Here is a 23,089-nt window from a genome sequence, read left to right as displayed (position 1 = left end):
TCTAATACAATGGCCCTTCCATTTAACCATGTACAGCACAAGAGAGTACATATCTTACAAAACATAGCAAACATCCTGAATGCAATGCCCCTCATTAATTCACTCTTCTACATGTCCTTGGGGGACCATCGGTTTCCAGGAAGGTGAGCAGAATTGCCTGCCTCACAGCCTGCTATATGCTGGGTAGTTTTTCCCTCATGGAGGCTTCTTTCCCATCTCCTCAGACCTTCCTGTCTGCTGCCCAATGCTTCCTATTTCTGAGTGGATCTCCCCCAATTTCCCTATGTGGCTTCTTATTTAAACACCTGATTGGTCACCTGGCTTTCTTTGTCCGGTTTTTGGTAATTTGCCATTGTTCCAAATTTCCATCCTCCCTTCAGACCAGAGGAGGAAGAATCTCTTCCCAGATTGAGAAAACCCACTATTGTCCATTCAGAGCACCATGGTGAACGTTAAGTAACTTCTCATTGTCTTGAGGCGAAAAAAACGCTTTTCAGTCTGGTAAAGATACACATATAGAAGCATCCATGTTACAGCAGTTTTCGTAGTAACTCTTCATAATGACTTTGCAATGCCAACCAGAATTCATAAGTTGTACAGACAGAGCCCTGAGATTCTCAAAGCATCAAAAATTCTTCAGGAGCTAAAGGGTATGAGGAAAGGGCAACAAACCAAATATATAGCATTTGAATAAATAACAACTAAATGGAGAAAGGACAACTATGTACAAATAGCTGAAAGATATAAATGCTGAGGAGAGAATGGAACTGTTTAGGATAAGTCTAAGAGGCTATCATTAATTATGACATTATGAAATCATACAAAGATAAGAGGATGAATATGAAGAAAATTCCTGAATTTTGAGACAGAACTAGAGTTCAGTATCCCATTTGAAATAATAGAATGACACCATTGAAATCATAGAAAACTGGACTGAATGATTCACTTGAAAATATACAAGAGAGAAAATCATTCACTGGCAGAGGTGCAGTATGGAGATGATAAAATAATTTAATCTCTAATTTCTATGATGCTATGATTCACTTTCCACTTACAAATAATGTTAGGAAATGAAAGGGGTGTTTCTGATTAAAGAGAACAGAAAAGATTTAAACAGTTCAAAAATAATAGTTACAGTTATGCTGGTGAACTAGCAAATCTTCTCAGCTAACAAAAGAACACAAAACACTTCATTTGCATGCACAGGGGATGCAGACACATTTTTACTGGGTCATGATTAGAGCCGGATTAAAGGTTTAGAAAACAACCCAAGTTCCCTTGAACATCACTCACAAATTTGTAAATGCAAATTCAGTTCAAAATGTAGAAGCTAGAGATCAGGATTCTCCATTCTAGTGACCCAGTCATAGTACCATCAAACCCTAACCCCTTCCAAACCCTACATTGGAAACTTCTTTTTTTAAAGAAGTAATTTGTATCCCTCAGCAAATTTTACCAGGTTCAGCCAGTCAATTAATTCAGACTGTGTACAATGCTTGGTTGAACAATATTTTCAGTGTTGTTCTGTGGAGTTCTTGACACTCATGTTGAGACTTGAACAGATACAAACAATGCAAACATATTGGTCAATGTTTGTCATGCCCTTGACTTAATTAGGGTTATGATGAGGTATAAAGTATCAGTGTTTTAGTCTGCCTCTCAATCTTGCCTCCATTAAAACCTTTGCAGAAGAAGGATGCGAGCTTGCAAATCTGTACTCACATCACTGGATCATACAGTGCCATCAGTTTTTTTGACTGAACTCATTGAAATCAAAGGTGCCTCCTGTATAAAACTGATGGCACAATATGGCCTAATAGGATTACTAAAATGAGGAAGGGTTCTGTGATTAACATTAACAATGATGTTGGTGACACACAGAGTAAAAAATTTACTAGACACCAAGTCCAAATGGCTGAAATAATATAACTAATAATGCACTGTAAATAAAATAAGTATATATTGTGATAACATGGAAATAAATATTAAGGTTATATCATAAAAAAACAAAAGACTGTTACAGTTTGCACTGACACTTTGCTATATTCCTTGTTGATCAGAATTACTAAAATTATTTCTTTAAAGTTTTTAGGTGGCTTTTTTCCCTTAAAGAAGGAAATCAACAGAAGTAGGTTGTTTATTGAACAGTGCATAATCTCATACTATTAATGCTATGATTATGGTGAACATGGCACTTCCTTATTTAGCCCTTAGTGCTAGCTAGAGCTCAGCAAAATTTTTCATCTGAAACTTTTTTCAATAAGTAGTGCAGATTTAGGGACTTTTAAACGCTTTGTGAATTTGAGTCAACTTCACTGAATTGTTCATTTCAAGAAAAAAATTCAGAAAAAAAATCTAAATGTTTCATTTCAACATTTTGAAGTGAAACATGGTGATATTTTGAATTTTATTTTAAAAGATCAAAAATATTTTTAAATGGTTGAAAACAAAACATTTCAATTTTGTCAATATGAAATATTTCATTTCACCTGAAATTAATTCTTTTTACAGTTTATTTATTTATTTTTACTTTTCAATTCACTGTCATTATTTTTTTACTTTTCAAAATAGCCATTGAACCAACAAAAATCTGTTATTCACCTAGCTGAACCAGTGACGTACTGGAAGAAAGCAGTTCTGCACTTCCTGCAGTTCTCGTCTACATTTGCTGAGACTGAGGAGCTCCTGACAAGACAGGCTCAGGAAAACTGCAGGAAGAAGGAACAGATGTCAATAAATTTGCTCTGTTCTATATTTCTATAATTTCTTCAGCCTTGTCTAGCTCTGGACCATCCTTGTTCATTACTGCTGTCTTCCCATCATGAATCAGTCTACAATCCACATCTCTGCTTTGCTGTGAGAGTACTGGCTTTCACTTGCTCTGTGATCAGCAGCTCCCATGGCTGCAGCACTGTCTGGTGTATGCACTGCAGCCTTGGTGATCTTTGGTGGCTGTGATATACCAGACTAGTTAGTAATTGTGTCACCTTTGCCCTGTAACCTGGGGTGCCCTTTACAATGCCTTGCTGCTGTAACCACCAGCCTGGACTGGTCACAAACAGCCTCCAATAGGCAAGACACTCCCAGCTATGTCTGTGCGTTTGCTACAGCCACCCAGCCACACCTTGGCTCTTAGATTATACTGCAGGGTGACTCCAACTCACTCCCAATCTTAGATTTCCCCCTAGAAATGTATGTCTTCTATTGCCCAGCTCTCTCTGAGACAATACAAATTCATATAATTTCTGTATTTCCTTAACAGAAATAATATACATATACCTGGTTACCCCAAATGGAGTTTCACAGACTCTTCAATTTAAACACACTGGATTAGATAAAACAATAAAATTAATATTTTAACTACAAAGAGAGATATTTTAAGTGAGTACAAGTAATGAGGCATAAAAGTCAGAAATGGCTGCAAGAAAATAAAGTTAAAACGCTACTGGTGCCTATCTTAACAAACTATCAGATTCAAGCAAAGTTTTTCTCAACACATGCTCTCAGCAGTCTTACTGACCAAACATCTTAGGTGAGCATTCCTTCCTCATTTCACTGGCTACTTCATTTGTTCCTTCTGGTTGAGTGTACTAATGGGCAGAGAGAGAGGACAGGTGCCTTGGGGTGTTGTCCCTCATTTTTATAGTGCCTTGGAAAACATTTCTAGCTGAGATTCAGGAGACAGAGAGTCTATAGGAAAGGATGTTCCCTGCTGCTTTTCCTCATATGTTTGAGGTTTCTTTCTCTACCCTTCTTACTCGATGACTCTCTTTATTGCTTTGATGCAAATTAAGCAGAGCATACATTCCTTTGTTTGAGACAGTCACCTGTTTGCCAACCTCAGTTTGGAAAATATATTTCTAACACCATACAGTGGAATCTTATCACTTCACATACAATGTTGCCACACACATTTTATCAGTACAATAAGGATGAGCAAATTATGAGCTTTCAAATGATATCTTACAACCTGTATTTTGTACAAAGCTTATTACAATAGTGTGTAGGGTGTGGACACAGGTGCTTTCTGTCACAGTGGCCATGACAGAGTAGTAGCCTTTAAGCCCCTTATGTGTCTCCCCACAGGGAGAGAACCAGGTGATCTAGAAAATCTTCCATCTCCATCCAACTCCAGTCCTTGCCCAGCCCTGTCTGCTCCCCTGTGCAATTTCACAAAGGAAACACTCAAGAAGAAGTGCTCTGTATGGTATACAGGGTGCACCCTCACCATGAGTCCTCGCTAAATCCTTGCTTCTGTCATGGCGGTTATTTTAACTACTACATCATGGATTCAACTGGGGACCTCTAGAAATAAAAGAATCAGTCTCCAGAGCTTCAGCTGAAGAGCCAGGATTGATAGCTGATTCCTGTAACATATTCACAGCCTTTGTTGATTGGGCAGAGAGAAACACATAACATACACTGACCAGTGAGATATACTACCATTCCTTGCATGACAGCACCACCCTGGCTCCACTGCCTAGGTATTCCATCTGGCCATGGAAGCAGGGGCAAGATTCAAGAACATATAATCCCCAGCAGGTATTAGAAATATAGGAGATGTCTTTTATAGACATAACTTTTTTTCATAGAACAATTTCATGGTAAGATAGAGGTGATGCTGATGGGCAGAGGAAAATACTTTGGGGGATTATCAGCCACAATGCTCTCTCATTTGGCTGAAGGTACACACCCACAATTAGTCAATTCCTTCCTTTAGGAGACATCTTGAATTCCTTTCTGACACTATGCTTTCACATAGTAGCACCCACAATAATGCTTTCTACCATCTCCGGTTGGCTAGGAGACACTGTCCCATCCTGACAGACAATGACCTGGCCTTGGTTCTATACACCTTCATCACCTTCTGTCTGAACTACAGCAGTGCAATATACCGGGGCAATATATCATCAGCCCTTAGGAAACTCCAAGTAGCTCTGAACAATACAGGGTGTCTACTTGGAAACATGGGATACTGTGAGTACATTAAAGCTGTTCTCCATACTCTATGCTGTCTTCCCATAGACTAGTATCAGGGGGTAGCCGTGTTAGTCTGTATCTACAAAAACAACAAGGAGTCTGGTGGCACCTTAAAGACTAACAGATTTATTTGGGCATAAGCTTTCGTGAGTAAAAACCTCACTTCTTCGGATGCATAGAGTGAAAGCTACAGATGCAGGCATTATATACTGACACATGGAGAGCAGGGAGTTACTTCACAAATGGAGAACCAGTGTTGACAGGGCCAATTCAATCAGGGTGGATGTAGTCCACTCCCGATAATAGATGAGGAGGTGTCAATTCCAGGAGAGGAAAAGCTGCTTCTGTAGTGAGCCACCCACTCCCAATCCCTATTCAAGCCCAGATTAATGGTGTTGAATTTGCAAATGAATTTTAGTTCTGCTGTTTCTCTTTGAAGTCTGTTTCTGAAGTTTTTTTGTTCAATGACAGTGACTTTTAAATCTGTAATAGAATGACCAGGGGGATTGAAGTGTTCACTTACTGGCTTGTGTATGTTACCATTCCTGATGTCCGATTTGTGTCCATTTATTCTTTTGCGGAGGGACTGTCCGGTTTGGCCAATGTACATGGCAGAGGGGCATTGCTAGCACATGATGGCATATATGACATTAGTGGATGTGCAAGTGAATGAGCCCCTGATGGTGTGGCTGATGTGGTTGGGTCCTCTGATGCTGTTGCCAGAGTAGATATGGGGACAGAGTAGGCAACGAGGTTTGCTACAGGGATAGGTTCCTGGGTTGGTGTTTCTGTGGTGTGGTGTGTAGTTGCTGGTGAGTATTTGCTTCAGGTTGGGGGGTTGTCTGTAAGCGAGGACTGGCCTGCCTCCCAAAGTCTGTGAGAGTGAGGGATCATTTTCCAGGATAGGTTGTAGATCGTGGATAATGCGCTGGAGAGGTTTTAGCTGGGGGCTGTATGTGATGGCCAGTGGTGTTCTGTTATTGTCCTTGTTGGGCCTGTCCTGTAGTAGGTGATTTCTGGGTACCCGTCTTGCTCTGTCAATCTGTTTCCTCACTTCCCCAGGTGGGTATTGTAGTTTTACGAATGCTTGATAAAGATCTTGTAGGTGTTTGTCTCTGTCTGAGGGGTTGGAGCAAATTCGGTTGTATCTTAGGGCTTGGCTGTAGACAATGGATCGTGTGATGTGTCTTGGATGGAAGCTGGAGGCATGTAGGTACGTATAGCGGTCAGTAGGTTTCTGGTATAGGGTGGTGTTTATGTGACCATCACTTATTTGTACTGTAGTGTCCAGGAAGTGGATCTCTTGTGTGGACTGGTCCAGGCTGAGGTTGATGGTGGGGTGGAAATTGTTGAAGTCCAGGTGGAATTCTTCAAGGGCCTCCTTTCCGTGGGTCCATATGATGAAGATGTCATCAATGTAGCGCAAGTAGAGGAGGGGCACTGGGGGACGAGAGCTGAGGAAGCGTTGTTCTAAGTCAGCCATAAAAATGTTGGCATACTGTGGGGCCATGCGGGTACCCATAGCAGTGCCACTGACTTGAAGGTATAAGTTGTCCCCAAATCTGAAGTGGTTGTGGGTGAGGACAAAGTTACAAAGCTCAGCCACCAGACTTGCTGTGGCCTCATCAGGGATACTGTTCCTGACAGCTTGTAGTCCATCCTCATGTGGAATATTGGTATAAAGTGCTTCTACATCCATGGTGGCCAGGATGGTGTTTTCAGGAAGAACGTCAATGCATTGTAGTTTCCTCAGGAAGTTGGTGGTGTCAACGTAAAGATAAAAAGCAAAGAGGATGACAAGGGACTCACTTCAGTAAGCTTCATATCTGTTGGGAGTTCTGGATCAGTAGAGAGAGCTCAGCAGTCTTTTATCACTGATTTTCAGAAAGGAATAGCAGATTTAAAACAAGAAAAAGTTGGACCAGTCCCATAGACTAGAGAATCAAGTTCAAGGTCTTGGCCCTTATCTTCAAGGTGTTCAATGGCTGGGGCCCAGCATATCTAAAAGATCACCTAAAGCTCCAGCATGAAGACTGTGGTCAACAACTTCATTCCACAGGAATTTCTACCACAAAGGTAAAGCATGTCTGTGCAGGAGACACAGCTTTTTAAGAGCTGCTTTGAGAGTATGAAATTAACTCCCTTAGGATGTAAGGACCATCTCAAACCTCATCACCTTCCAGTCCAAGTGCAAGGCTTACTTCTTTGACCTACCTTCTCCAATATAAACACACAGCAATAAATACATTTAAAACACCTTATCAAAATAAAACAGTTCACTGCACACAAAATTTTCATCCTGGGGAGAGGGGGAGAGAGAGAGAGAGAGAAGAGAGGGAGAAAGAGAGAGTAAGAGAGAGAGAATGAATCACATATGACAGATATTAGTCAAGTTGCTTAATGTACTACTGGAAGGCATTCAGATGCTACAGTAATGAGGGCAATGGAAGAACCTATACAGAATAGAATAAGCAATGATTCACTAACTGGAACTGCACTTTACATGTTCCAATTTACTGAAATCATTCAAGTCTTCAGGGAACAATTCCATACAGGCAGAAGGATGAACTAACCTAAAAGGTATTTTCCATCTACACTTTCTACAGGCTTGTACCTGCTCCCATTTAAGTCTACAGCTTTACTCCTATTGACATCAGTAGAATTAGGATCAGGCCTTGTGAATCTATCGCTATATCTACACTGCCTCACAGTGCAGAGTACAAATAGCAGTGTGGTCCAAAGTGCTGCGTTGTAACTCCCCTGTGTGTGGACACTACAGGCACAAAGTAATAGGTACCTAATTCGCATTAGTGTGGTCCTGTTTAAAGAGAATTACATTAAAGTGAACTAGGACCTTTTAGTTCACGCCCGTCTATACAGTGAAAATTATCTTACTGTATACTTTAAAACAATGTAGGTACCTTTTAATAAATAACAATAAGTCAATAATATTAACTGACTTTTTTAATCATTTCATTGTAAAAATATGATTCTTCAAGTTATAAAAAGCAAGAATATATTTACAATTCTTCATTGGTTACCTTGTATTACCACGTCAAATTACATTTTCAAAAATATGAAAATACTCAATACTGACTCCAATTCCATTAAAAAAATTAATTCACTTTTGCATGCCATTCCACTATTAAAATTCAAACTCAACTGATCGATGCATACATAGGCCCTCCGTCCTGCAAACATAAGGCAGCTGCCTTACATGCTCACAAATATTGTCTCATTGTTTCCTTGTACTTACACATCTGTCTGTCTGTCTTCATCTGCTCTCTTGTCCTGCACTTAGATTGTAATTTCTTGGCATAGGGACCATGTTTTTGCTCTGTATTTGTATAGTCCATGGCACAATGGGGTCCTAGTGCATGAGTAGGCATCTTAGGCTTTATTGTAATACATGTCTAAATGAATAACCTTACACACATTTCAGTAGTCCTTTTAATTTCAATAGGACTCTGCATGTGTATAAAGTCACTTGTGTGTGTAAGTATTTGCAGGATCTAGTCCACAGTTACTTATTAAAAACAGTAACACAACAGTGAATAAAAGAGTAAAAAATCAATCAGATAATAGGAACATATGGAGAAATGCTAGCCTCTCCATGTTTAACACGGAAGCTAGCTTTCCATTGTAAATGGTTTTTGTGCACATGATGACTACCTCCCTTACCTTCACCAAGACTAAATCAAGCCAGCTGTAGTTTTTCCATGTGTGATCAGATGTCAGAGTAAATATTTTGGAAAGCTTGAGACAAGGCGGCCTCTGAAGTAGCTAGTTTCCAATTCATTGTCAAATAGACAATATGCTGTTAAATACATAGGAGTGGATTACCCTTCCCAGAGATAAGTCTGTGGTTCTTTTATTAAAGGGACGTGGTTTTCCCCACCCATACATGAAGAAAGAATCCAGGTTTCTATCCCACTAAAATCTTAAGGCTCCACCGAGTTTCTCACAGATTTTGGGGCTCTACCAGTGATCCGTTCTGATGCCCCTGCCATCCCTTCCAATGGAACCACATTGCCACGGAGTGCCATAGATCCATTGCCCTAGAACCTAATTGGGTTCTGCAGCAGAGAGGGGCTCAGCACAAAGTGAATACAGTTTGGGGCTGGGGTTTTTTTTGGAGGATTTACCACAGGAGTATGTAGTATGGTAGGGCACAACAATGCACTCTTCATGCCCCATGCTGGCATCATGTGTAAGATCCAGGGCCAGTGCTGGCTGACCCCTGAGAGGGAAATGTGACATACATACATACATACATACAGGCATGCTCAGAGCATGGATCTCAAGGGGAAAACAGGGCCTATGAATATTATTTTTCTTAATTATCTTTCTGGAGTGTGATTCCCCTCACTGAGGCTCTTTGGCTGCTGACCAATGTAACACAACCAAACATTACCATAAACTTAACTTTACAAACTTACCCTTAAATTTCACAATGAATAAAACAAATTCTGTAATGGGCAGTAAGTGATGCTGGGAAAGATAATAAATAGGGGGACAGCTCTGAGTCAAATCATCAAAACATCTTTGAGGTCTGGGAGAAATGTAAATCATTTTCAGGAGACAGAATATGCAACAGTTCAAGTTGTAGACACTTTAAATCACCAAGCAATGAAGAGAGCAATTAAAGAGCATGATTTAGGGAGTAAAGAAATTAAATACAATTTCGTACATCCATTTTTACCATGAAGGACAATGGGAAAATTCTTGATCCATAGATAACTTTTATGAGAAATTAACATGTGGCCTTAAGAAAAGCTGAAGTCTCTAAGAATGATGTTATTGAGCAACTTGAGAAACTCAAGGGCAGTAAATCACTAGGACCAGATGGTGCTGATGCGAGAGTTTTGAAGGAAATGAAGTGTGAAATAGCAGAGATAACGATGAAGATATGCAATCAACCAGACACTGTTCCCAAAGATTGGAAAGTTGCTATCTTTGGTCTAAAAAAAAAAAAAGCCATAGATGATCCTGGGAATTACAGACCAGTGAGCTTCACTACTGCTCCAGGGAAACTAGTTGAGAATCTAATTAAGGACTGAGCAGTACAATACTTGTATAACTATAGCTCAGTAGGGTTTAATCAGTATGGCTTCTGCAAACAAAAAACTCTCAATACTATTATAAGTCTTAGAAGACAGTGGGAAGAGGAATGGTGTTCCTATACTGCCCATGCTAATAACGTTTTATATGTTTTATCACCTCAGCCATCCAAATGCGGCTTCTCTTTATACATTCTAAGAAATGCTACTGCAGAGAGGTACTCATCCCTTCTCTGTAGGGTAGTGTTTCTCAACCGATGGGTTACAATCTTTAAGGGCGGGGGGGGTCACAAAAGGCAATCAGGGAGTTTTGTGGCATTGCAAATTTTACTACAATCTAAATGAAAGAAAATCTTGTTCCCCCACTTCCTGTATACTCTTACCATTCAAGCTCAAGTATTCTCTGTCAACTTTTCAAAATATACTCAAACAAATAAATTATGTGAGCTAATCATTTGTATCGATTTTTTTTATCTCTTTCTTTTCTAGCAAATGGATTGAGCTCACAAAAAGTTTTGACTTGGAATAATTAGGACCCTGTGTAAATCATGACTTCATGGAGAGTGCAAAAATCATGAAAATGCCCCCAAACTGTCATTTTAAAAATATTTTTATTTTAGAGGAAAATGTCCACAACAAAGTCTTTAATACACAAATTATCTTAGCTCGTCAATTTCCAGGATTTTTACAAGGAAATTTAATTCATTTCAAGGATGGAATGAGTTTTACAAGTATTAGTCAAAATTGATTATGCTTAGTAGTAAAGTTAACTCCATCCTTTAAAATGAATAACATTACTTGTGAAATTCATTCTATCCTTGAGACTGACTAAATTTAGTTGTAAAATTCATTCCATGCAAACTCTGAGAAATTCAGTACTGTTTACACTGCTCTGAATTTTCTTTAAAAAAAAAAACAAAATAAAAAATTGAGATTTATACAGGGTCTATGAATAAGGGATCACCATCCTGAAAAGGTTGAGAAACAGTGCTTATACTACCATTTATACTATCTTTATAGCGTCTTTTCCAATTGCCAAGATTCTCATTCTATTCCTCATTGTTTGAACTGAGAGCAGAACTATAACAACACTTGTAGAAGGCCCTTGAGTTTGTGAGCATACATCATTGCTCCTCCTGTCACTTCATCCTTCACATCTACCTATTGCTGTGCAGAGAAAGATAATTCAACTTCACAGAGGATTTTTATATTTCAGAATTTGGTTAATTCCTATTAGGAATGTAAAGTAAAAGTTTCAAAATTGTCCTTGAAAGGGAATGCAGGCCCAATTCTGGGGCAGTCTGCCTTGCTCATGCCCTGGACCCTGGAAGCCCTCTTGTCTCTGGCCCCAGAGCAGTCCATGTGGCAGGGATGCCCCAGAGCCATGAACCTTGGAGGCCAACGATCAAGGCCAGGCCAGGCAGGTGAGCTGGTAGGAAACCAGGAAGTTCCATCAGAACTTCGGTGGAATCAGGCCATCTCCACAAAACATTCTGATTTTTGCCAAATTGGCAAATTCTGACAAAATAATGATTCACTGGGATATTTCCAAATAGCTCTACATCTGACCCATATGAATCATGCCAGTTGACCAAGGTCTATAATCTTTTTCTGTTGCACAGTCTTCTTACAGGCTTTCCTTCCTCCATCTCTCTGTTCCTCTCTTTCACTCTTTTCACTCTTACAAGTAAATACTTGGAATTTTCTATATCTCAATGCAGCATCTGGCAAAATGAGGCCCAGGCTCTACCTTGATATAAATGTTAAATACCAATAATAATAATTCCATATAAAAAGCAACAGAGGGTCCTGTAGCACCTTGAAGACTAACAGAAGTATTGGAGTAGTCTAACTCCTTGCATCAGACTACTTACGTCTGATGAAGTGGGCATTCACCCATGAAAGTTTATGCTCCAATACTTCTGTTAGTCTTAAAGGTACCACAGGACCCTCTGTTGCTTTTTAGAGATTCAGACTAACACGGCTACCCCTCTGATACTTAATAATTCCGTATGAAATTCAATTATGTCAGCTCAGGTCTGAGTTGTCATTTGAGAGAGCATAATGTATCTGTCTGTGCTATGACAGACTGAATTTTTCTCCTGTATAATGGTTATATTGTGCAAATGATCGATAAACCACATTCTTATTGGCTTCTTTTGTAGATAGATAATACATTTATAAAAGTTTATTCTTAACAGTGCATTGAAATACTTCTGCTTGTGTTCAAAACAAATTATCCCGCAGCATGGTATGATAGTGAAAAGAACTTCAGTTGTGAAGGCTGTTAAGTTTCAATAATCACACATCTGTCTTCGTATCACTTTTCTGACTGCACGACACTTTTTTGTAATGCAAATATCATGGAGAAATGCAAACATAATGTTGAGTTTAATTGCTTTATGAAATCTTTATTCATTTTTCAACATGCATTTTACTCACTCAACTATTCATTAGCAGATAGTTTGCTGTGTAGAGATAATATTTCTAATATGTAATGCATTTTATAGACTGTAAAAGTGCTTACAGTACAGAGCTGTTATATAGGTCATTGACCTATATGGAAATTTATGAAGAAAGCTTTACGAAGAAATTTATGAAGAAAGCATAGGAGTGCCAGCGAAAAGTGAGACGTGCCAACAATGCAAATAGATCATGTTTATCTATGTAAATGCCTTCTTTATAAATCAAAGACAAGCAAAAATCAATGAATTTACAGCTTTTGCGTCTTAAGCACCCCATTACATGTACCAAACAAGAAAGCAAACAAACAAAAAAAGCCTATTGGTGTTATTTATTACCCATTGCTTGGGGTGACATTCAAAAACTGAAGACCTACCAATGACTTTAATCTTCTAAAAGAACATTTCTATGCTAATTTTAAAGAATAATTAGCACCAATGTCAGCTCTTAACTCTGGTGGCCAACTTAATTATATCTTTGCTTGCTGCATCTAAACAGAGAGAAAAACAGTAACAAGTTAAAAACAAATGGAAAGACCAAATATGATATAAGCAATCTAACTTTTTGAAATATAGATTGATCATTTTATCAAATTATTTACAGTTACATTATGCATAAACACATATGCAAGGATATAGAATACATGATGGGTTGCTGTTTTATCAACATTTTATCAGCATGAATCTGGGAGCGTCACACTACTCTTGACTTGCCAGTCATGAATGACTCATTCAGTTCATCCCAAAGCAATACCAATACAATTTTCAAATCACACAGTGCCATCCTATGTATTAATGCCACGTATTTACCCTTCCCCACCCAAAATAGACATATTTTAGTGTGTGTTCAAACAATTTATTGGAATTTATTTTCTTTAAACAAATGTATAAACCTTAAGGCCAGAAAAGATCATGAGGCTCATCTAAACTGACATCCTGTAAAGCACAGGCTATAAAATTTCAACCAGTAATTCTTGAGTCAAGCTCATATCCGGTGATTGAAATAGAGTATATTTTTTTTACAAAGACTCATCCAGCCTTGATTTAAAGACTTCAGATGATGAAGAATCCACTAATATCCTTAGTATATTGTTTCAATGGTTAATTAACTTCACTTTTTAAAATATGCATCTTTTCTCTAACCTGAAATTCATCTAGCTTCAGCTTCCAGCCATTGGATCTTATTATGCCTTTGTATGTTAGAATAAAAAGGCCTCTACTATCAAAACATTTCCCACATACATATCAGTCATGATCAAGACACATCTTAATATTCTTTTTGATAAGCTGAATAGATTGAGTTTTCTGTGTCTACTACTGTAAGGCAGATTTTCCAAATCTCAGTCTTCCTTGCAGCTCTTTTCAGAATCCTTCACAGTTCATAGAATCATAGAATATCAGGGTTGGAAGGGACCTCAGGAGGTCATCTAATCCAACCCCCTGCTCAAAGCAGGACCAATCTGCAACTAAATCATCCCAGCCAGGGCTTTGTCAAGCCTGACCTTAAAAACCTCTAAGGAAGGAGATTCCACCACCTCCCTAGGTAACCCATTCCAGTGCTTCACACCCTCCTAGTGAAAAAGTTTTTACTAATATCCAAAGTAAACCTCCCCCACTGCAACTTGAGACCATTACTGCTTGTTCTGTTATCTGGTACCACTGAGAACAATCTAGATCCATCCTCTTTGGAACCCCCTTTCAGGTAGTTGAAAGCAGCTATCAAATTCCCCCTCATTCTTCTCTTCTGCAGACTAAACAATCCCAGTTCCCTCAGCCTCTCCTCATAAGTAATGTGCTCCAGCCCCCTAATCATTTGTATTGCCCTCCACTGGACTCTTTCCAATTTTTCCACATCCTTCTTGTAGTGTGGGGCCCAAAATGACACAGTACTCCAGATTAGGCCTCACCAATGCCAAATAGAGGGGAATGATCACGTTCCTCAATCTGCTGGCAATGCCCCTATTTATACAGCCCAAAATATGGAGATATACCTATCCCATAGAGCTGGAAGGGAGCCTGAAAGGTCATTGAGTTCAGACCCCTGCCTTCACTAGCAGGACCAAGTACTGATTTTGCCACGGATCCCAAGGTAGCCCCCTCAAGGATTGAACTCACAATCCTGGGTTTAGCAGGCCAATGCTCAAACCGCTGAACCATCCCTCCCCACCTTGGTCCTGCTAGTGAAGTAGGGGGCTGGACTCAATGAACTTTCGGGGTCCCTTCCAGTTCTATGAGCTAGGGATATCTCCATATATTACAATGCCGTTAGCCTTCTTGGCAACAAGGGCACACTGTTGACTCATATCCAGCTTCTCATCCACTGTAACCCCTAGGTCCTTTTCTGCAGAACTGCTGCCCAGCCACTCGGTCCCTAGTCTATGGCAGTGCATGGGATTCTTCCATCCCAAGTGCAGGACTCTGCACTTGTCCTTGTTGAACCTCATCAGATTTCTTTTGACCCAATCCTCTAAATTGTCTAGGTCCTTCTGTATCCTATCCCTACCCTCCAGCATATCTACCTCTCCCCCCAACTTAGTGTCATCTGCAAACTTGCTGAGGGTGCAGTCCACGCCATCCTCCAGATCATTAAGGAAGATATTGGACAAAACCAGCCCCAGGACTGACCCTTGGGGCACTCCTCTTGATACCGGCTGCCAACTAGACATGGAGCCATTGATCACTACCCACTAGACATGGAGCCACTATCACCACTACCGATGATCTAGCCAGCTTTCTAGCCACCGCATAGTCCATTCATCCAGCCCATACTTCTTTAACTTGCCGGCAAGAATACTGTGGGAGACAGTATCAAAAGCTTTGCTAAAGTCAAGGAATAACACGCCCACTGCTTTCCCCTCATCCACAGAGCCAGTTATCTCATCATAGAAGTTTTTCAACACTCTTTAGAAGTGTGGACACCAGGGACCAGATATTCAGCTGATGTAAATTGTCATGACTCCATTGAAGTCAATGGAGTGATGACAGTTTTTTACACCATCTGATGATATGCCCCCAGAACTGAACGCAGTATTCCAATATTGGTCTCACTAGTCCTGTATACAGAGGCAATACCATCTCCCTACTACTACTTGATATTCCCTTGCTTATCCACAGAATTGCATCACACTAGGAGCCAGTATTGAGTTAGTGAGCTATCGTGAGCCCTAAGTCCCTTTCAGAGTCACTTCTTCCCAGTGTACAGTTAGCAAGGAACCCAGATTGCTTTGTAGAACTCACCTTTCCTTATTATTATCTAACACTTCAACAGTTGTGGTGTCAGCTGCAAACTGATAATTCCTTATTTACAATTACTTTATTTACGATTACCTGAGATCTATCAGTAATATTTGTTAAGAAAAATCAACATCAGTGGTTCTGTAGCCAATTCTTTTGAAACTCTTGTACAGAAGTTATCCAGTCCCACAGATTTAAAAATGTTTATCATTTGTTGCTTCTATGTAACATCCTTCCTAGTTACTGCTGGGGGGAAAACGTATTTAATTATCACTGGAAGCTGTGGCTATGTCAAGCAGCTTCTTTTCAAATACAGAATATAAATATTTGTTGAACATTTCTGCCTTTTCTGCCAATCAAAATTACAGACAATTTTAACTTCTTTATTTAAATTAAATTAAATGGAAATAATTTGTAGCAATACAGCATAAACATTTTTAGTTTAGAATCCACCAAAATGTTTTGGTCAATGAGAAATATTTTTTTTCTCTGCGTTTTTAATTTCAGTTAGGCTGTTTCATGTGTTTTCACCCTTTCGTCTGTGTTGGGTGGGAGGGCGTTAAATTGGCCAAATTTAAAATCATCATGACATTTTGAATAGAAAAGTACAAATAAAATATTTTGACTCTTTTAAAACCTTTTTCCCACCTGACACAATCTGCCAAATTGAAATCCAGCAAATAGTTACAGATCCCCCAAAATGCACTTTTTTTGGCAACAAAAAAATTGTTAAAAGAATTCACCTGGTTCTACTTAACAAATTGCTCTGATCTGCTTGATTCAACTCAGCCTGAAGTCAATAGAAAGGATTCCAAAGAAGACGATGAGAGCTGAATTAGCCTCTGAACTATTTAAACCTCAATCCTACAAATGACTGTATGCGTGCAGACGCAGGGCCAGATCCAGGGTTTTGGCCGCTCCAAGCAGCCAAAAAAAAAAGCCGCGATCACGATTGCAATCTGCATCGGCAATTCGGCGGAAGGTCCTTCGCTCCATGTGGGAATGAGGGACCGTCCTCCGAATTGCTGCCGAATAGCTGGACGTGCCGCCCCTCTCCGGAGTGGCCGCCCCAAGCACCTGCTTGTCAAGCTGGTGCCTGGAGCCGGCCCTGGGCAGACCTCAGAGACAGCCATTTGCAAGATCAGGGTCTAAAAATATACCATAATGCATGCAGAATGTGCAGCACAGTTGAATTAAAGCTGTTGCTGGAACTAGAATTTTTTCCTTTCATGACATTGTGTTATTTTACATTTTAAACTGAAACGTTAATATTGCATGACACAGTTTTTGGCAGAGGTTTTAATTGTGTGTATGTTTGTGTGTTTGTGTGCATGTGTGTGCACACATAATCCTTTTTCCCTGAAATGGGACAAAGAATTCGATTCAGGGCCTCACCAACATTATACCTGTGCCTTGGAGATTAAATATTATCCTCTGTTTTGCCTTGTTGTATTGTGTAGAAGTTCTTTAGATTGTATTAAATTCAAAATGTTAGGTGACAATTCAAGGCAAGCAGATTATCAGCTACCATTTCCAGAAGGAATAACTACAAAAGTCTTCTGGCAGCTTTGTAAGCAAGAAGGAACTGATTCTGATTGGCCAGCTCACTGCAGAATTCATGCATATTTTCCTCAATATTCGCAGTTCCTATTCCTAATGGAAGCTGACAGAATGTAAATGAGTTTCTAAAGGAACCAGCAAAAGTGGCAATTTTTCTCATTTAATCTTCAGATGAGCTGTCTATCTCCCAGCTGCTGAGCTTCATTAGAATTCTGAAACTAATTTCACCTATCAACACATGATTATTGGTTTGAGTGAGGTTTTTGGGATACTCTGAGTAAAAAATCACTCTAGAATAAGAGTTGGCTCAATAAAAAAGGGGGGGGGGGAAGAAGAAAGAAAAAAGAAAGAAAGAAAGAAAATTGGCAGACTTCAGAGCAATCTGCTCTTACAGTGAAAAAACCTTAAATCTCCCTTTTGGCTCTTTCCCAAGAATTTCATCCTTTAGAAAATATTGCTGTAATAAAAGTGTGACACACAAGAGAGCTATTATGAGACTAAACTTTCTTTCTTGGCGAAGATCAGGGTTACAAACAGCTAATACCCCTGTCACATTACAGAAGTCAGTATGCTAGTAGCTACTGTTAAGTCTTCCCACAACAAATGCATATAAAATATATATCAAATAGAAGTTACAACTACAGACTATTAATTGTACTTGCTATATGAAATAAACATGGTTTTCGATTTTAACATTGGACGGTCATTTTTTTTATACTCTTGCTGTGAATACCCTGCTCCACTATTCACTTCTTGTTCATTTATTTTCAGTGAAGCAACTTGCTTATTACTTTTACTAAGAGATCTATCATCAGAGCTTCGTTCTCCATCTGTATGTATATCATTAAGGACTTTTGCTTTTGTACTTTTTGCAATGAGTACTGAAAATGACTTGTTTCTGAAAAGTGGTTACTTTTATTGTAATCATGACACTACTCCCCTTGCACTGGACAATTGTATTGTGTTGAGATTGCCTCCAAATTTATTACAAATAAATCTGTTCTCTGTCATTCATTTACCCTTGCATTTTGTCTTTATGACTCAGTGTGTGTTCGTAATGAGATGTACTTTAGTTCTTTCTCTACTAGCTAAAATTTCCATTTGGGAAGCAGAATTTAAACTAATCTTGCACATATCTACTGGTCTTTTATAGTCAAGTCAGTTTCTCAAACAAACTTGCTTTCAGCTGGATATCATATCAGTTATATCATAAAGAATGTGTCTCTAGTTAATCCATCTGTTAACTGTTCAGATTTATATTATTTAGCTTTATTACATAGGTCTGTAACAGAATGGCTAGTAGTCTCACTGGCAGCTTGTTTCTTGTAAGGAAATTGTGCCTTCCCCCTTGTCATTCCTTCATGGTTTTCTTGAAAATATTCAAGTGACTTTGTATGGCAGTTTTCAGTCCCCTTTATGTTCCCACTGGAGAGTATAGCAGTCCTCCAATGGCTCTGGACCTGACACATATAACGTTGTGGAGGATTTCAACCTCTCTGGTTTCTCCTCAGTACCATTTACTCCCACTTACTCTAATCCCCTGTGAAGTTCCCTTTCAGGAATGTGAGGGATTCAGGTGGCTTCATTTGCTCCATTTCTGCCACAGATTTCATGTTCTTCTATCATCCTGTAATAAAGATGTGACACACAAGAGTCCAGGTAAAGGATTGACCTTTACTTCTGTTGTGTGTCTGAGTTAATTACCACTCAATTGGAATTATTTTATCAAAAATTATCAATCAGCTATTAGTGCAGCGTGATATAGAGTACAGGAAGAATAGATACATTGTAGCCCTTTGTTGTCAGAACAAGAGCTGGCTCCGGCTCTCTCTTTCACTGTATCTGGAGGGACGTGGCAGATTTCATTCCTCAACTAAGTTCCCACACCAGTTTCATTATATAGGGGTTTCAAACAAAGAAAACCTCTTTTGCCAAAAGAAACATGTTTTGATGTCATTTCTATACATTCACAGTTTACCTGATTTATGTGCGAAAGCACAGTTATTTACAGCTGAGAGGAGTAACAAGGTAATATATTTCAGTGGGTGTTTCTTCCCCCATAATTATTCTTTCCCATCTGCTGTAACAATTATCCCTTCTCAGTTTCCCAGGTTTACATATGCTTATGTAAGCTATTTATATAAAGGGAATGGCTTCCCAGACTATCTGGTGTTCTATGAACATAGATGTGCCCAAGATCATTAAATACAGTAACACATAGAATTCCTGAATAGGGTTACTTATCAGTCAATGGCCAGAGTTCTGTGCCTTAGAATTCAACATGAATTTTGTTGATATCCTAAAGTTTCTCAAGAAAAGTTGATATATAAATCAAATGTACAGAAAGTGAAGGATTAGTAGGGTTAATATTTATTAACATGTACTAACACTTCCTAGACCTCAGTCACCTGATATGGATCAGGATTGCAAAAGGTTAACCCACTGTCACATGAAGAGGTCAGAACTGCACTGACTCCAATGACTCCAAAACAGCTGGTATGAAAGAAAAAAGGTCAAAATGCTCCCCTGGGGAGTGGAAAAGGTCATTCTCAAAGAGCTGAATCCTGCTTGTTTTACTCATGTGAGTAGTCCACTGAAGTTAATAGAACTTCTTGAATAAGGAAGAATTTGCCCCAAAAACAGCTCTATAAACCCAGTCCAGGTGTGTTATCAGTAAGGACAGGAGTTTTGGGGGAAAAAAGTAATCCCAAAGAGTTTGAGGACTAGATCACCCAGAAATTCATGTAGATGTCACTTACTATGTTTCCTCTTTTAATCTCAAGAGAAGCCTGGTCAGAAAGGTGCTTACTAAGGCCTGGTCTACACTAGGCGTTTATGTCGAAGTTAGCGCCGTTACATCGAATTAACCCTGCACCCGTCCACACCGCGAAGGTATTTAGTTCGATATAGAGGTCTCTTTAATTCGACTTCTGTACTCCTCCCCGACGAGGGGAGTAGCGCTAAATTCGACATGGCCATGTCGAATTAGGCTAGGTGTGGATGGAAATCGACGCTAATAGCTCCGGGAGCTATCCCACAGTGCACCACTCTGTTGACGCTCTGGACAGCAGTACGAGCTCGGATGCTCTGAACAGCCACACAGGAAAAGCCCCGGGAAAATTTGAATTTGAATTCCTTTTCCTGTCTGGCCAGTTTGAATCTCATTTCCTGTCTGGACATTGTGGCGAGCTCAGCAGCACTGGCAATGATGCAGAGCTCTCCAGCAGTGATGGCCGTGCAATCTCAGAATAGAAAGAGGGCCCCAGCATGGACTGATCGGGAAGTCTTGGATCTCATCGCTGTGTGGGGTGATGAGTCCGTGCTTTCCGAGCTGCGCTCCAAGAAACGGAATGCAAAGATCTACGAGAAGATCTCTAAAGACATGTCAGAGAGAGGATACAGCCGGGATGCAACGCAGTGCCGCGTGAAAATCAAGGAGCTGAGACAAGGCTACCAGAAGACCAAAGAGGCAAACAGACGCTCCGGATCCCATCCCCAGACATCCCGTTTCTACGAGGCACTGCATTCCATCCTAGGTGCGGCCGCCACCACTACCCCACCAGTGACCGTGGACTCTGAGGATGGGATATTGTCCACGGCCGGATCCTCGGACATGTTAGCGGACGGGGAAGATGAGGAAGGAGAAGAGGTGGACGAGGCAGTCGACAGCACTCACAACGCTGGTTTCCCCGACAGCCAGGATCTCTTCATCACCCTTACAGAGATCCCCTACCAACCGTCCCCAGCCGTTACCCCGGACACAGAATCTGGGGAAGGATCAGCCAGTAAGTGTTGTAAACATCTAAACATTTATTTTTAACAGAACAGGAATATTAACAATTAAAAAAATGGGTTTCTCATGATTAGTTTGCCCTAGGCGCTTAACGGTTCAGTCATGGGCAGTGCAACTATTGAAAAAAAAATCTAGCAATGTCCAGTTTTGCATGATTGTCCTGCCCAAGCCGCTCTACTGTTTAGTCACTGCTACAGCAGCTACAGTAAAATGCGGTCTATATGTCCGGGGATGGAGCAGAAATCCTCCTGTGACATCTCGAGGAAGCTCTCCTGGAGGTAATTGGAAATCCGTTGCATTAGGTTCCTGGGGAGAGCGGCCTTATTGGGTCCTCCGTAGTACGACACGTTGCCGCGCCACGAGACAAGCAAGTACTCGGGAATCATTGCTCTGCACAGCAGGGCGGCATACGGCCCTGGTCTTTGGAGGCTTTCCCGGAGCATTCTCTCTTTCTCGCTGTCAGAGATCCTCATGAGGGTGATGTCGCTCATGGTGACCTGCTTTGAATGAGGTAGGGGAATGTTAGTGTTGGGACTGCTTTACCGTTCCTTTACAGAACTGTAACCGCTGGTTTGCAGCCACGCGGTGGAGGCGGGAGAGGGGCAGCCGAAAGGGATCGTTCCCGGGGACAGCCGCGAGGGTGTGGGACAGGAGCAGAGTTCCTGCTTGCCGGATTGCTGGCAGCAGGGACCGACATTGATTTCAATGTGAAATGAGGCCATTGCTAATATTAAAGTTTTAAGCTGCCACGAGTCTACGGCTTACCATGTCTGCCTGCAACAGAAATTCCGTTGTCCTGACACGGTTCTCAAATGTGCTGTGCAAGACCCCAGGCACTGAATGCGAAGGCCGAGAATTCGACCTTGTGCTGAGCGCGCATGTGATAGGTGCTGTGCATGGTCTTGTTCACAGAGAAAGACTATGTTCTTTGTTCACAACTACATTTATCTTTCTGAGGAATTCACTCCCTTTTTCCCATTCCCACAGCCCCATCTGCGACTGTCTCACAACCTAGCCTGGCATCACACTCCCAGAGGCTAGCGAGGATTAGGCATAGGAAGAAGAGGACACGGGAGGACATGTTCTCAGAGCTTATGGCCTGCTCCCGAGCCCAGGCAGCACAGCAGAGCCAGTGGCGGGAGAACTTGTCCCAAATGCAGCAAGCAAACATGGATCGGGAGGAGAGGTGGCGGCAGGAAGACCAGCAGGCGACTCAAACCCTGCTTGGACTACTGAGGGAGCAAACGGACACGCTCCGGCGCCTTGTGGATGTTCTGCAGGAACGGAGGCAGGAGGACAGAGCCCCACTGCAGTCCATCTCTAACCGCCCTCCCCCGCCACCAAGTCCCATACCCCCCTCACCCAAAGTGCACAGAAGGAGAGGCGGCAGAGTCCACGCCAACTCTCACTCCACCCCTGCAGAGAGCTCTAGTAGCAGAAGGCTCTCATTCCCCAAAATTTGACAAGTTCTTTCCTTCCCGCCTGACACAAGCCCCCGTCCAAGTTTCACCTCCCAGTTCCATGTGTAGTTGATAATAAAAAATATGTTTCTGTTAACTAATGTTTCCATCATGTTCTTTTGGAGGAGGGGGGGAAAGGGGGATGGTAATTGGACAGGACAGTCACCTTTGGCAGGGTACATAGGCGGGGGCAGGTACAGCAGCAGGGCACATACACAGTGCAGTGACTAGTTGCCCTGGTCAGTCTGGGAGGTGGTTTTCATGTTCTGTAGTGGGGGGTGGGTTGCTCTGTGACTTTGTGGCGGGGGAGGGCAGTTACAGATCTTAAGCGGCGGTCCTTATGCAGGATCACAGAGCCACACAGCAGGAGATCTGTAACCGTCCTCCCCCTGCCACAAAGTCACATAGCCCCCCCATACACACAGTCCCGATCAGGAGGGGTGACAGGCTCCGTTGAAAGAACCAGCCCACCACAGCGGAGCCTGTCAATCCTTGAGTTTAGAAGCTTTCTTTGCGTCACTACACTACACCCGCTCCGCA

The 23,089-nt window shown here is 41.0% G+C and overlaps 1 protein-coding gene across 1 annotated transcript in view; it reads right to left on the bottom strand.

Moving 5' to 3' along the window:
* Positions 1-2,621: 2,621 nt before the first annotated feature.
* Positions 2,622-23,089, bottom strand: part of TAFA5 (TAFA chemokine like family member 5) — a 675,055-nt gene continuing 654,587 nt past the window's right edge. Inside the window, exon 5 of the transcript XR_008444071.1 lies at positions 2,622-2,708. The gene's annotated coding sequence lies outside the window, so the exon portion shown is untranslated. The remainder of the gene's footprint in view (positions 2,709-23,089) is intronic.

The sequence above is a fragment of the Malaclemys terrapin genome, chromosome 1 (genome assembly GCF_027887155.1).
Source record: "Malaclemys terrapin pileata isolate rMalTer1 chromosome 1, rMalTer1.hap1, whole genome shotgun sequence".
Classification (NCBI taxonomy): domain Eukaryota; kingdom Metazoa; phylum Chordata; order Testudines; family Emydidae; genus Malaclemys; species Malaclemys terrapin.
The sequence above is the reverse complement of the archived record's forward strand: the minus strand, read 5'-3'. Positions and strand labels throughout refer to the sequence as shown.